The 16,554-nt window shown below is 40.1% G+C and overlaps 1 non-coding gene across 1 annotated transcript; it reads left to right on the forward strand.

Moving 5' to 3' along the window:
• The first annotated feature begins 2,949 nt into the window (after positions 1 to 2,949).
• Positions 2,950 to 3,056, forward strand: LOC117279352 (small nucleolar RNA R71). Its single transcript, XR_004509765.1, has one exon. It is a non-coding gene; the product is annotated as a small nucleolar RNA R71 (small nucleolar RNA).
• Positions 3,057 to 16,554: the final 13,498 nt, after the last annotated feature.

The following is a 16,554-nucleotide window of genomic DNA, read 5'->3' on the forward strand; positions in this document are numbered from 1 at the left end:
CACCGGACCCGAACCATTTACCCTGGCAAATTCACACAACAACTATAAAGTACAATTTGAGCAGTAAAGGGGAAAGCGGGGTTGTAATACTCAAAACGACCGACCGGGTCGTTACACTACCTTAGGTAGATTTTAAGGGGTTCCTAATACCTTCCCCTCAGAAGAACAAGAACCCTTACCCAAAATCTCACCGGTTAGCAGACTAATTAGAAATGACTTTAGTAATGAAATAGATACCATAGTATATCTTTAAATATTAGGTGGGGACTCTTTTTTATCATCTATAAGGAACCCATTGAATCCTGTTTTGACTCATGTAAAATAGGGTGCAGCAATGGCTTGTTGGCGCATTGATGATGTTGTATAAGATTTTAGATGGTTTTTGATGTGGCTTGTCGACCGAGTAACTTGTACTGGGTGAGACGAGGTTTTTGGACTTGGAGTCAGCATAATTTGATTGGTATAATGTATGTTTGGAGGGAGAATGTCACTAATCAGTTCAGAAAGTAGCAATGGTTCCTGATACGGTGTTTGTATGCAAATATCGGACCTTGTAGAAAATTTTGAATGTTGGAATTTCGCTCTAAGTCTTGTGGGCTAAGGTAGCAGGAAGGATCTCCGGTATGGGTTGAGATAATATGCTCATATGGATTTTGGTGGTACGGGTAGGTGCACGAGGAGTTACGCAATGATTTTGGCAACTTTGGAACAATCATTGGCACGTTCGAGGACGTTCCGATCGGTCATTTTGAGCTCTAGCATGCCGTTCAGCAGTTTGATACCTTGAGTATCCTCACTTTATGTATTATGAATTGCACGCATAGTTGGTTTTGATTTTTGAGAAGTTCGGAGTTGAACTGGAAGAATAATTCTCAATTCAGAAGTTTTAAGTTGGAAGAGTTAACCAAGGTTTGAATTTTGAGTAAACGACATCAGAATCGAGATTTGAAAGTTTCTATAGGTTCCCAAGGTTATTTAAGACTCGGGCGTATGTTCATGTTGAGTATCAGATTTTCCAGGAGCGTTTCGGCACATGATATCGTAAGTTTACATTTTGAAGGGTTTGAAATTTACTAAGTTTGACTTGGAATGTGCTTTGGTGTTATCGGACTCCTGGCCATGTTCTGGGACCTTGTATAGGTTTATTTTATTAATTGTAACTTGTGCGTGAAGTTTGATGGTGATCCAGAATGTCTAAGTGTGATTTGGATGCGTTTGGCGAAGTTTGAAAGTTAAAAGAGGGATTTTGATCGTTGATTTGTGGTTTTGATGTTATTTGTGTTGTTTCGAGCCTTTGGATAAGTTTGGATAAGGTATGGTGACTTGTTGGTGTAATTGGACAGGGACTCGAGGGCCTCATATGTGTTTCGGGATGCTTTCGGACCAATTCCCTTTGTTTTGTTATTGTTGGTTTTGGTGTTGTTCTCCGCAAATGCGGTGGGGATCACATGTTTGCGTTGAAGGATTTTGGATGTTGGGCATTTGTGCTACAGTAACACGACAAAGAAGTCATGAATGTGGAGAAGGAATTAGGGCCAGGGGACTTTTACCCTACGCGAACGTGACACAGGAGTCACAAATGCAAAGAATAGTGGGCTGACAGATATTCCCTTCTCGAGCGTGGAAGGGCGACCGCGAACGCGAAGGAGGGGTATATGGGTGGGGGAAGGTTGATCATCGCAAACATGAGGGGTTGATCACGAACATGAACCACTGGGAAGGAAGGCCTCCGCGAATGTGACCAATGGCCCGCGAACACGAGGAAGGGCCTGACAGAGGCTTATAACAATGAGCTTGGAGGTGAGATCATTTTATTCAAATTCTCTCTTGTTGAGGCAATTTGGGGCGACTTTGAAGGGGCATTTTCATCATCTATCACGTGTTTCGGATTGTTTGGCACTGTTAGAGGTGCTATAGAGGTTTGGAGCCAGTTATCGGATTTCAGAGTGAGGTAAGTCTCTTGTCTAACCTTGTGAGGAAACATTTATCCCGTAGGTGCTATATTTGTTATGTGCTACGTGTCTTGGGAGCTACGCACGTATGAGGTGACGAGTGTCCATGCGTATGATAGAATTCCCGATTATGTCCGGATAGACTTAGACTCACGCCATGCTTTAATTGCGTTATTTGAGTCATTCTTGCCTGTTAAAATGCTTAAATTTACATTTTTGCTTAAGACTAGACTTGCATAAAATATCGGACTTGCTATTTTAGATACTTGGCGAACAATTTGATTAGTTTAATACTGAAAATTATACTTCCTTTTATGGATTTCTCTCGTGTTGTACGAATTTGTCCGAAAGTTTCTTGAATTTCATAACTCACATGTATATTCGTGAGTGGGGCCAGTGACCCGTCGAGTTTCACTATTTCTATGGGATCGGGTTGAACGCCTCAGCAGTACTATTATGGACTGAGCCATACGACCTCAGCAGTATTATGTGATGCATACATAGATCGGGTCGTACAACCTTAACAATGTACACTATTATTATGGGATTAGGTCGTACGCCTGACGAGCGCAAAACACAGACTTAACTTCTGCTCGCTAATCAAATATAGTATAGTATAATATCGTATCCATAGGGATTGAATTTAAACAGTATTCTCTTAGTTTCTAGCTTGGTATCTATCCAGGAGAATCAACAGTTTAGATTTATATGATTAATAACTAAAATTAACTAAAAATCTAAAGCTATTGACTAATGACAATCGAATCAAGGAATAAGCAAAGAAAGTTATCGATGGGAGATCAACTAGTGTTCAACATATGTGTTCTTTAGCAATCTTAGAGGGCCACTGATTTTCATCTTCAGATAACTCATAAAGAATCGTAACTATCTCCTCTGGAGTCTTCTTTATCAAAGGGCCTCCAGCTGCATTGCTGAATGTTCTACGTGAGGCCGGTGTCAATCCATCCCAAAAGTCCTGGAGTTGCATCCAGAGTTCAATCCACTATGTTGACATTTTCTAACAATCTCCTTAAACCTCTCCCATGCTTCAAAAACAGTCTCGGTCTCTTTCTGGTAGAAGTTATGGATTTCTCTTCTAAACTTGCCCGTCTTAGCTGAGGAGAAATATTTATTAAGAAATTTTCGGGTCATCTCCTCCCATGTTCTAATCGATCCTGAGGGTAAGCTTCAAAGCCACTGCTTTGCATCATCTTTGAGTGTGAAGGGGAATGCCCTTAAGTACACTACATCTTGTGACACACCATTATGTTGAAAGGTGATCATAATCTCCTCGAAGTCCATTAGATGTGTGTTTGGATCTTCGTTCATCTTCCCTCTGAAGACACAATAATTATGAAAAGGTTGAAGCAACCCTTGCTTCAACTCGAAATTGTTAGCTACAATTGGAGGTGGTCTCACACTTGATAATCCTTGGTTGTAGACCGGTCTAACATAATCGCCCAGTGATCTCCCAGGAATGGTAGCTATATTTCCGAAATGATATCCAACCAAGGGTTGATTTTGAGCAATTCTTTGACCCCTCTCTTCTTCATAGATAATCTATGCATCTCTAATAGTTGCTTCCTCAGCATCCCGTACATCTTTTTCTCGTTGTTGGGATGCCTCTCTTGCAGCCAAATCTACATTATCATCACCGTTTCCAACCATAGTTTCTTTGGTTGAGGATTGCCCAAACTTTTCTAACGTCTCGCTGAGATTTATTTCGTTCCTCAACTGTCGCAGTTGTTTTTCTATCTCTGGCTTATATGGTAGCACTTCTTTTCCAGAAGCTCGAGTCATGCACCAATCTAAACATGTAACCTACGCACAGTCAAAGAACACCAAACATAAAAAGAGAAAATAAAAAGGAAAAGAAAACAATTCCTGAATTAGCACTACAGACTATTTCAAACACTATTGATTGTCAATCCCCAGAAACGGTGCCAAAATTTGACGAGCACAAAACACACACTTAACTTCTTCTCGCTAATCAAATATAGTATAGTATAATATCGTATCCACGGGGATTGATTCAATACATAAAACTAGAGTTATAATTCACAAACAATCATCAATACACCAAATCCATCAAACCCTAAATAGAATTACTCCATAGATATGGAGCAATTCACCACAAATAAAATTAAAATGTAGGAAAATATAAATTCAATCCAAACTCGGGTCTTGAGTGAGGAATGAATGATGAAATCCTTATGCTCGTGTTTGTAATGACCCAAACAGTCATTTTGATTTTTAGAATCTCATTCCCTAAAATAAAACTTCCCATATGTTCTTTTAATGATTTATGACTTGCGGGATGGTTGGTTCGGGATTCAGAAGTGTTTGGGTTGAAATCGGAACATTTGGTTCTTTAAGATGGCTTTAAAAGGCCAAATTTGACTTCGGTCAACATTTTGAGAAAACGATCCCGGAATAGAATTTTGACGATTCCAACAGCTCCGTATGGTGATTTTGGATTTAGGAGCGTGTTCGAAATTTTATTTGGAAGTCCGTAGTTAAATTAGGCTTAAAATGGATTAAATAAGAATTTAAGGTTGGAAGTTTGACCGGGGAGTTGACTTTTTGATAACGGGGTTGGAATCTAGTTCCGAAAATTTTCATAGATCCATTATGTTATTTATGACTTGTGTGCAAAATTTGAGGTCAATCGGAGTTGATTTGATAGGTTTCGTCATCGAATGTAGATGTTGGGAATTCTAAGTTTCATTAAGCTTGAATTGGAACATAATTCGTGGTTTTAGCGTCGTTTTATGTGATTTGAGATTTCAAATAAGTTCGTATGATGTTTTAGGACTTGTTGGTATAATTGGTTGAGGTCCCGAGTGCCTCGGGTGAGTTTCGGATGGTTAACGGATCAAAAATTTAACTTAAAAAGCTGCTGCAATTTTTCTCTTCTGCTGCATATTATGGGCTGTGATAGAGCCCAGGATCGAGTCCAGATATCGAGCCCATGGTCGACGGCTAGGGTCGAAGCCAAGGACGAGGCTCGGGATCGAGCCCAGCTCGACGGCCATGATCGAAGGCAATGCTGGAGGGCCATGATCAAAGGCAATGCTCGAGGTCCAGGATCAAGACCCAAGATCGAGGGTCCCAATCGAAGGCTCAGGCTCGATGCCATGATCGAGGCAATGACCGAGGTCCAGGCTCGAGCCTGTGATCGAAGCCAAGATCGAGGCCCAGTTTGAGGCACGGTTCCGAAGGCTGTCTATGCAGTTTTATAAAAATAGGACATTCGCCATTTTTAACAAATTGGAGCTTGAGCAGAGGCGATTTTGGATAGATTTTCAAGGAAAGACACTAGGGTAAGTGATTCTAACTCGGATTTAGTCTATATACACAAATATATTATTGTTTTCACCATTTAATTAGTGTTTTGAGATTGAATTTTGGGAAATTTTTGACATCTCATAGAAACGAATTTTCGAGATTTCGGTATCGATTCGGAGTCGGATTTGAGTGAAACTAGTATGGTTGGACTCGTAATTGAATGGGTTGTCGGATTTTGTAACTTTCGCTGAATTTCGAGACGTGGTCCCCACTAACAAAATTTTAATTATTTTTGGATTTTATTTGAAAAATGTAGTATTTTCTTATGAAATTGATTCCTACAATTTTTGGTGATTGTATCGAATTATTTTGGTTAGATTCGAGCCAACCGAAGTTGGATAATCGAGGAAAAGGCCTACTAGTGGACTAAATTAGAGCAAGACGAGGTAAGTCTCTTGTCTAATCTTGTGAGGGGGAAATTACCTCATAGGTGATTAAAATTTAATAATTGTCGCTAATTGTGGGGGCTACGTACGCACGAGGTGACGAGAGTCCGTGCATAGCTACTATTAATGCTAAAGTCCGGGTAGTTTAGGACTCAATGCATGAATTACTTGTGTAAATTATATTCTTTGTTTAAATTAATATTATTTGATATATATATATATATATATATATATATATATATATATATATATATATATATATATATATATTGTGAATTGTTAGATAAAAATATTAAAGTATGAAAATCTCATATATTTTAGTTTTTGTTTAAATTAACTAATTGTTAAGAGAAACTGTTCTTCCTCCTGAATTTATCTTATAATAAACATACTCTCATTCCATAGGTACATAAGAAAATGTCCTCCTTTCTTGTGGAGTGGGCCGAATGCCTTGGCAGGATAGATGCATCTATGGATCGTGTCGTACGTCCCTCAACAGTGTGCACGAAACTCTGGATCGGGCCGTACGACCTCGGCAGAAATCGTGCTTAATAATAATAATTACACGATACTTTGATAGTTTATTGTACCTTGTGAAGCTAATTGATAAATTGGAAATCATTGGAATTTAAAGAATTATTATTCCTGCTTGTTAAGGAATTATTCTTATTCCTGTAAATGAGACTAATTGATAAATTTGGAAATTTGTTGGAATTGAAGGAATTTAATTATTTTTGCTGGTTAAATAAATTATTGTTATATTATGTGAATCATGCTGATTTAGATATTCTAGTTTTATTTCAATTATTATTATTGACCCATAGTGAGTGTCAAAGTCGGTCATCTCGTCTCTACCACTTCAAGATTAGACTTGATACTTACTGGGTACACGTTGTTTATATACTCATACTACACTTGTTGTACTTTTTGTGCAGGACCTGAGGCAAGTACTAATGGGGGCCCTATCGCCTTACACCCACGTTATCCAGAGGCATAGTGGTGAGCTGCCTATTCTGAGCCGTTCTGCAACTATCAGTGTCCCTTCTTATATTTACATTCTGCCTATTTTTATTTCAGACAGTATTTAAGTATTGTATAATCTACTAGAATGCTCATACACTTGTGACACCAGGTCTTGGCACACACATTGGTTGAATTAAAAGTTGCTTATTTTCTTGGTTATGTTTAATTTATTAGTTGGCTGGCCTAGCTGTAGTGTTGGGCGCCATCATGACCTATAGGTGAAATTGGGTCATGACAATATGGTATTAGAGTACTAGGTTCACGTAGGTCTCACAAGTTATGAGTAGACCTAATAGAATCTTGCGGATCAGTACGGAGACGTCTATACTTATTTTTGAGAGGGTATAGGGTGTTAGGAAACTACCTTTCTTCATATTCCATCGTACAATTAATGTAGTACTAAATATCCTTATTTTATTCTCTCACAGATAGTGAGAACGCGCTCTAATAAGGTTCTAGACCAGGGAAGAGCTACTCCCCCAGTTGCTAGAGGCCGAGAGAGGGCTCCAGCCCATAGTAGAGGGCGAGAACGTCCCAGGACTGTTCCAGTTATGCCGCCAGTGGGTCCAGCAGAGAATCCCATTGTTGAGGAACAAGGTGAGGTGCCTGTGGCAGAGCCATCTCCGGTGAATTTCACATCTGCACCGGGATTTCAGGATGTCATGGGTCGTATGTTGCGGTTCATGGACAATATGACTCATGCCGGTTTATTTCAGGGAGGCCCAGCCACATCTCAGGCGGGTGGGGGAGCACAGACCCTTACCGCATAGGCTCATGGACAGGCAGTTATTGTATATCAGACCCAGGGTGCACTACCCGTGGGTGGAGCCCAGCCAGTGGTAGCAGCTACACCTGAGCCCAAGCCAGCTGTAGCCGCTGATCCTCATAAACTATTGGACAGATGGACTAGACTATATCCTCTTATTTTTGGGGGTGAGTGACATGAGTATCCCCGGGATTTCATTGATCGGTGCAAGGATAGACTGTACAACATGAGGATATTAGAGTCTCATGGGGTATACTTTGCTACTTTTCAGCTAGAGGGCAGAGCCCGCAGATGGTGGCAGTCATATATTCTTAGCAGACCAGCAGATTCTCCTCCCATAACTTGGGATAGGTTCACCCGTATCTTCCTAGACAGGTATATTCCACCCTCCCAGAGGGAAGAGTTGAGGTTTCAGTTTGAGCAGCTCCAGCACGGTCAGATGTCAGTGACCGATTATGAGGCGAGGTTCTCTAAATTATCTCTCCATGCACTTATGATACTCCCTACTGAGGCGGAGAGAGTACGGAGGTTTGTAGCTAGTTTACATACTATCATTCATGCCACTATGGCTCGAGAGGTTGAGATGAGTACTTCTTATGAGCTAGTTGTGGAGATAGCCCAGAGGATTGAGGGTGTACGTCAGCGTATCCGAGAGCGGGTAACTAGAGATAAGCGGTTTAGGTATTCTGGAGAGTTCAGAGGTGCTCCGTTTGGGGGCAGAGGTCAGTTCGTGAGAGGGCAGTCCAGCAGGCCCCCATATCCAGCACCACCGTCTCCTCGAGGTGCTCCAGTGCGACCCTATCTTAGTGCTATACCAGAGAGTTCTTATCGCCCACCAGCTATTCAGGGTTCTTCTAGTGGGTATTCAGGTCATTAGGTCCAAACTTTTAGTCAGCAGCCCATTGCACCGAAGAGTTATTACGACTGCGGGGACCCCAGTCACATGCGGAGATTCTGCCCCAGACTGCGGGGTAGGCCAGTGCAGCAGGGTCAGCAGCCTATGATTACCGCACCAGTTGCTCCACCAGAAGTCCGACCACCAAGAGGTGGAGGACAGGTGGGTAGGGGCCGTCCTAGAGGTGGAGGTCAGCCAGGCAGAGGCCAGCCAGTTAGCGCTCCAGCTCAGTTCTATGCTTTTCCGGCTAGACCAGATGCAGAGGCCTCAGATGCCGTAATTACAGGTATTATTTCTATTTGCGGCAATGATGCCTCAGTATTATTTGATCCAGGATCTACGTATTAATATGTGTCATCTCTATTTGCTCATTTACTGGGTGTTTCTCGTGAGTCCTTGAGTACTTCTGTTTATGTGTCCACTTCTGTGGGCTATTCTGTTATTGTGAATCGGATCTACCGGTCATGTATTATTACATTATGTGGTTATGAAAGTAGAGCAGATCTCCTATTGCTTGAGATGACCGATTTCGAAATTATTCTGGGCATGGATTGGTTATCTCCATATCATGTTATTCTAGATTGTCATGCCAAGACTGTTACCTTGGTTATTCTAGCATTGCCTAAGCTGGAGTGGAAGGGTTCGTCTGATAGTTCATTTAATCGAGTTATTTCTTTTATAAAGGCTCAACACGTGATTGAGAAGGGTTGTTTGGCATATCTAGCCTATGTTCGGGATACTACTGCAGAGACTCCAGCTATTGATTCATTGCCTGTAGTTTGGGAGTTCTCCGATGTATTTCCTTCAGATTTTCCATGTATGCCACATGATCGTGATATTGATTTCTGTATTGACTTGGCTCTAGATACCCAGCCTATATCTATCCCACCATATCGCATGGCTCCGAAAGAATTGAAAGAATTGAAAGAACAGCTTGAGGAGTTACTAGCCAAAGGGTTCGTCAGATCGAGTGTATCGCCTTGGGGTGCACCGGTATTATTTATGAAGAAGAAGGATGGAACAATGCGGATGTGTATTAATTATCGCCAATTGAACAAAGTTACTATTAAGAACAAGTACCCGTTGTCGCGTATTGATGATCTATTTGACCAGTTGCAGGGTGCTAGGGTGTTCTCTAAGATCAACCTGAGGTCGGGGTACCATCAATTGAAGATTCGGGATTCGGATGTTCCGAAGACTACCTTCCGGACTAGATATGGTCATTATGAGTTTCTGGTAATGTCCTTCGGTTTAACTAACGCCCCGGCAGCATTTATGGATTTGATGAACAGGGTATTCAGGCCATATATAGATTTGTTTGTCATTGTCTTCATTGATGACATTTTGATCTACTCGCGCAGTAAGGAGGAGCATGAGCATCATATGAGAGTAGTGCTTCAGACGTTGCGGGAACAAAAGCTATATGCTAAGTTCTCTAAATGTGAGTTCTGGCTTGAGTCTGTAGCATTTTTTGGGCATATTGTATCGGGTAAGGGCATTAAAGTTGATCCCAAAAAGATTGAGGCAGTTCAAAATTGGCATCGCCCCACTTCGGCGACTGAGATCAGGAGTTTTCTGGGTTTAGCAGGTTATTATCATCGGTTCATGGAGGGTTTTTCATTTATTGCAGCACCTTTGACCAAATTAACCCAGAAGGGTGCTCCGTTCCAATGGTCCGATGATTGTGGGGTCAGCTTTCAGAAGCTCAAGACAGCATTGACTACAGTACAAGTGTTAGTGTTGCCTTCCGGTTCGGGGATGTATACAGTGTATTGTGACGCTTCACGCATTGGTTTGGGTTGTGTATTAATGTAGGAAAGGCGAGTTATTGTATATGCTTCACGTCAATTGAAGCCCTACAAGAAGAATTATCCGGTACTTGATTTGGAGTTAGCCGCGATTGTTCACGCTCTAAAATTTTGGAGGCATTATCTTTATGGGGTGTCTTGTGAAGTTTACACTGATCATCGCAGCTTGCAGCATTTGTTCAAGCAGAGGGACCTAAATTTCAGACAGCGCAGATGGCTTGAGTTACTGAAAGATTATGATATTACTATCTTATATCATCCGGGCAAGGCAAATATGGTTACAGATGCCTTGAGTAGAAAGGCGGAGAGTATAGGTAGTTTGTCTTTCATTGCAGCAGAGGAGAGGCCATTAGCTTTAGATATTCAATCCTTGGCTAACCGACTTGTAAGGTTGGATATTTCAGAGCCCAGCCAAGTTCTTGCATGTGTTGTAGCTCAGTCTTCACTATTTGAGTAGATCAAGGCTTACCAGTATGATGATCCACACTTAATGGTTCTTCAAGAAACGGTACTACAGGGTGGTGCCAAGGAAGTTACTATTGGGGCGGATGGCGTTCTGCGACTCCAGGATCGTCTATGTGTCCCTAATGTGGATGGACTGAGGAAAAAGATCCTAGAGGAGGCACATAGTTCTCAATATTCTATTCATCCAGGTGCTACGAAGATGTATCGTGACCTGAGGCAGCATTATTGGTGGCGACGAATGAAAAAAGGACATAGTTAAGTATGTAGCTAGGTGTCTTAATTTACAGCAAGTTAAATATGAGCACAAGAGGCCAGGTTGCCTACTTCAGCAGATGACTATACCGGAGTGGAAATGGGAACGCATCACTATGGACTTTGTAGTTGGGTTGCCGCGTACCTTGCAGAAGTTTGATGCAGTTTGGGTCATTGTTGACAGGTTGACCAAGTCGGCACACTTTATTCCTGTTGTGACTACGTATACTTCAGAGAGGTTGGCCCAGATATATATTCAGGAGATAGTTCGGTTGTACGGTGTGCCAATTTCTATCATATCAGATAGGGGCCCTCGGTTTACTTCACATTTCTGGAGATACAATACAGAGTGAATTGAGGAACCGTGTAGAGCTCAGCACAACCTTTCATCCGCAGACCGACGGGCAGTCAGAGCGGATAATTCAGATTTTGGAGGATATGCTCAGGGCATGTGATTGACTTTGGAGGTCAGTGGGATCGTTTCTTGCCCTTGGCCGAGTTTTCTTATAATAACAGTTACCAATCTAGCATCGAGATGGCTCCATTTGAGGCTTTATATGGTCGGTGATGTCATTCGCCCATCGGGTAGTTTGAGCCTGGTGAGGCTAAGTTATATGGTACTGATTTGGTGAAGGATGCCTTGGAAAAGGTAAAGTTGATTCAGGAGCGACTTCGTACAACACAGTCCAGACAGAAGAGTTACGTAGATCAGAAAGCGCGTGATTTATCATTTTTGATGGGTGAAAAAGTTCTCTTGAATGTTTCATCGATGAAGGAAATCATGAGATTCGGGAATAAGGGCAAGTTGAGCCCAAGGTTTATAGGCCCATTTGAGGTGTTGAGACGAGTTGGGGAGGTTGCTTATGAGCTTGCATTGCCTCCCAGCCTATCGGGAGTTCATCCGATTTTCCATGTATCCATGCTCCCGAAGTATCATGCCGACCTATCACATGTGTTAGACTTCAGTACAGATCAACTAGATAATAGCTTGGATTATGAAGAGGAGCCAGTTGTCATTATTGATAAACAGGTCGCCAGTTGAGGTCCAAGAGGATTTCTGCAGTAAAAGTCCAGTGGAAGGGCCAACCAGTCGAGGAAGCGACTTGGGAGGCCGAGGAAAACATGCGGAGCAGATATCTACACTTATGTGCTTTTAATGATTTATGACTTGCGGGATGGTTGGTTCGGAATTTGGAAGTGTTTGGGTTGAAATCAAAATATTTGGTTCTTTAAGATGGCTTTAAAAGGCCAAGTTTGACTTCGGTCAACATTTTGAGAAAACGACCCCGGAATAGAATTTTGACAATTCCAACAGCTCCGTATGGTGATTTTGGACTTAAGAGTGTGTTCGGAATTTTATTTGGAAGTCCGTAGTTAAATTAGGCTTGAAATGGCTAAAATAAGAATTTAAGGTTGGAAGTTTGACCGGGGAGTTGACTTTTTGATATCGGGGTCGGAATCCAGTTCCAAAAATTTTTATAGCTTCGTTATGTCATTTATGACTAGTGTGCAAAATTAGAGGTCAATCGAAGTTGATTTGATAGGTTTCGTCATCGAATGTAGAGGTTGGAAATTCTAAGTTTCATTATGCTTGAATTGGAATATAATTCGTGGTTTTAGCGTCATTTTATGTGATTTGAGGTTTCAAATAAGTTTGTATGATGTTTTAGGACTTGTTGGTATAATTAGTTGTGGTCCCGAGGGCCTCGAGTGAGTTTCGGATGGTTAACGGATCAAAAATTTGACTTAAAAAGCTGCTGCAATTTTTCTCTTCTGCTGCATATTCTAGGGTGTGATCGAGCCCAGATATCGAGCCCAGGGTCGACGGCCAGGATCGAAGACAGGGACGAGGCTCAGGATCGAGCCCAGATATCGAGCCCAGCTCGAGGGCCATCGAAGGCAATGCTCGAGGGCCATGAACGAAGGCAATGCTCGAGGTCCGGGATCGAGACCCAAGATCGAGGGTCACAATCGAAGGCTCAGGCTCGATGCCATGATCAAGGCTATGATCGAAGGACCAGGCTCGATGCCATAATCGAGGCCATGACCGAGGTCCAGGCTCGAGCCTGTGATCGAAGTCACGATCGAGGCCTAGGCTCGAGGGCCATGATCGAAGCCACGATCGAGGCCCAGTTCGAGGCCCAGTTCCGAAGGCTGTCTAGGCAGTTTTATAAAAATAGGACATTCGTCCCATTCACCATTTTTAACAAATTGGAGCTTGTGCAGAGGCGATTTTGGATAGATTTTCAAGGAAATACATTAGGATAAGTGATTCTAACTCGGATTTAGTCTATATACACAAATATATCATTGTTTTCACCATTTAATTAGTATTTTGAGATTGAAATTCGAAAAAATTTTGAAATCTCATAGAAACAAATTTTTGAGATTTCGGTATCGATTCGGAGTCGGATTTGAGTGAAACTAGTATGATTGGACTCGTAATTGAATGGGTTATCGGATTTCGTAACTTTTGCCGGATTCTGAGATGTGGGTCCCACGGATAAAATTTTAATTAATTTCGGATTTTATTTGAAAAATATAGTATTTTCTTATAAAATTGATTCCTATAATTTTTGGTGATTGTATCGAATTATTTTGGTTAGATTCGAGCCAATCAAAGTTGGATAATCGAGGAAAAGGCCTACTAGTGGATTAAATTGGAGCAAGACGAGGTAAGTCTCCTGTCTAATCTTGTGAGGGGGAAATTACCTCATGGGTGATTAAAATTTAATAATTGTTGCTAATTGTGGGGGCTACGTACGCACGAGGGGACGAGAGTCCGTGCATAGCTACTATTAATGCTAAAGTCCGGGTAGTTTAGGACTCAAAGCATGAATTACTTGTATAAATTGTATTCTTTGTTTAAATTAATATTATTTGATATTTAATTAATATTATTTGATATATATATATATATATATATATATATATATATATATATATATATATATATATATATATATATATATATATATATATATATATATTGTGTATTGTGTATTGTTAGATAAAAATATTAAAGTATGAAAATCTCATATATTTGAGTTTTTGTTTAAATTAATTAATTGTTAAGAAAAATTATTCTTCCTCCTGAATTTATCTTATAATAAACATACTCTCATTCCAGAGGTACATAAGAAAATATCCTCCTTTCTTGTGGAGCGGGCCGAACGCCTCGGCACGATAGATGCATCTATGGATCGTGTCGCACGTCCCTCGGCAGTGTACACGAAACTCTGGATCAGGTCGTACGACCTCGGCAGAAATCGTACTTAATAATAATAATTACACGATACTTTGATAGTTTATTATAGCTTGTGAAGCTAATTGATAAATTGAAAATCGTTGAAATTTAAAGAATTATTATTCTTTCTTGTTAAGGAATTATTGTTATTCCTGTAAATGAGACTAATTGATAAATTTGAAAATTTGTTGGAATTGAAGGAATTTAATTATTTATGCTGGTTAAATAAATTATTGTTATATTATGTGAATCATGCTGATTTAGATATTCTAGTTTTATTTCAATTATTATTATTGACCCATAGTGAGTGTCAAAGTCAGTCATCTCGTCTCTACCACTTCGAGATTAGGTTTAATACTTAACTGGGTATACGTTGTTTACGTACTCGTACTACACTTGCTACACTTTTTGTGCAGGACGTGAGGCAAGTATTAGTGGGGGACCTATCGCCTTACACCCACGTTATCCAGAGGCATAGTAGTGAGCTGCTTATTCTGAGCCGTTCTGCAGCTACCAGTATCCCTTCTTATAATTACATTCTGTCTATTTTTATTTCAGATAGTATTTAAGTATTGTATAATCTACTATAATGCTCATACACTTGTGACACTAGGTCTTGGCACACACATTGGTTGAATTAAGAGTTGCTTATTTTCTTGGTTATGTTTAATTTATTAGTTGGCTGGCCTAGCTGTAGTGTTGGGCGTCATCACAATACAGAGTTCAAAGCTCCAAATCGCTTTGGCTGGCCTAGCTGTAGCTGTAGTGTTGGGCGTCATCTCGATCCCCGAACACGATCCCGGTTTAATCCCTTGGGCTTTTACTCAGACTTCAAAGCTCCAAATCGCTCGAATTCATTCCATAACATCTACATAACTCGAAATCACTCCTACAAGGCATAAAACATACAATAAGTGCAAAACACTACCAATTAAAGTCAAACACAAGTAAAGTGGAGTGAATTAGAGTGCAATAAGCGACTAAAACACGAGATTATAGCCTACCATCAATGCCATGGCAGAATATTCTGCCATTACTCTTATGGGATAGGGGTAGAATCGTGTGAAATATTTGATAAGGAGTCGGCGTACTTATGAGTCATCCTGACTTGAGACATGACATTTTATCTGGTGTTGACCATTATGTATTCCATTCTAGGTAGTATCCGGTTATTTAGGACTTCGTATTCATTCTTCTGTTGAGGATCGTGTTATGCATATATATATATATATATATATATATATATATATATATATATATATATATATAGTTGCTTTTACTTGCTATGCCTCATACATGTTTACCTTTATTATACTTGATTTATTGGACCACCAGTAAGTGTCGATGTCGACCCCTCATCACTACTTCGTCAGGGTTAGGCTAGATACTTAGTGGGTACGCTTTAATTTACATACTCATACTACACTTCTGCACTGATTGTGCATGTACTGAAACATGTACATTTTGGTGGTTATTTGGGAGCATATGTGCAGCTGCAGAGGAGACTTTATGGTGAGTTGCATTCCATATTACGAGTCGCAGCACAGTGAGTCTCCGTCCTAGTCATTTACTATATTTCGTCTATTTATATTTCAGACATTTTTTGTAGTAGTGTTGTATTATTTCTAGTAGATGTTCATGCACTTGTGGCACCGAATTTTTTTTTTTTTTGGGGGGAGGGGGGTGGTGTTCCTAGTGGATGTTCACCGTTGTACCCATTATTATTATCACTTAGTTTTATGTATTATTTATACTTAGTATTTTGGTAAAGAAGAACATATGTTTTCATGAGTTCTAGATTTAAATCTATTTATTTAATGAAATTCTTGATTTTAAAAGTTAAAATGGGTAATTGAGTTGGAGATTCACGTGTCGGCTTACCTAACAGTATCGTTGGGCGATATCACGGCCTATTATGGGTTTTGGGTCGTGATATCCTAAGATCACCTCAATTACTTGGTACCTTATCTTTTAATCCACCAAACTCGCCATTAACGTCATGCTTTCAACCCTCAATAATCCATGTTTGAACTTCTCAAGATTTATGAATCTAATAAGAGGTCAATCCATAAAATACTTGGTTAAAGCAAAAGTACTTGGGGGTCATTTGGTTTGCTTTCCTTATATATTAATCATGTATAAACTTTAATATAACTTAGTACAATATTTGTTGGTATTTTTTGTCACTGTATAAAATCGTACACAACTTATACAATATTTGATTGGTGTTTTAATTCTTGTATAAAATCTTGCACAACTTATCTAATGTTTGGTTATGTTTTTTCTTTTCTTTTTTATACCCATATAAAATAATACATGTACATAATTGTAAAAGAATTGTGTTATTTTTATGCGAGATATGTGAAATAGGAATACATATATTAAATAATATGTGAAAAAAAGACAGTCCTC

Source organism: Nicotiana tomentosiformis, chromosome 4 (assembly GCF_000390325.3).
Source record: "Nicotiana tomentosiformis chromosome 4, ASM39032v3, whole genome shotgun sequence".
Lineage (NCBI taxonomy): Eukaryota > Viridiplantae > Streptophyta > Magnoliopsida > Solanales > Solanaceae > Nicotiana > Nicotiana tomentosiformis.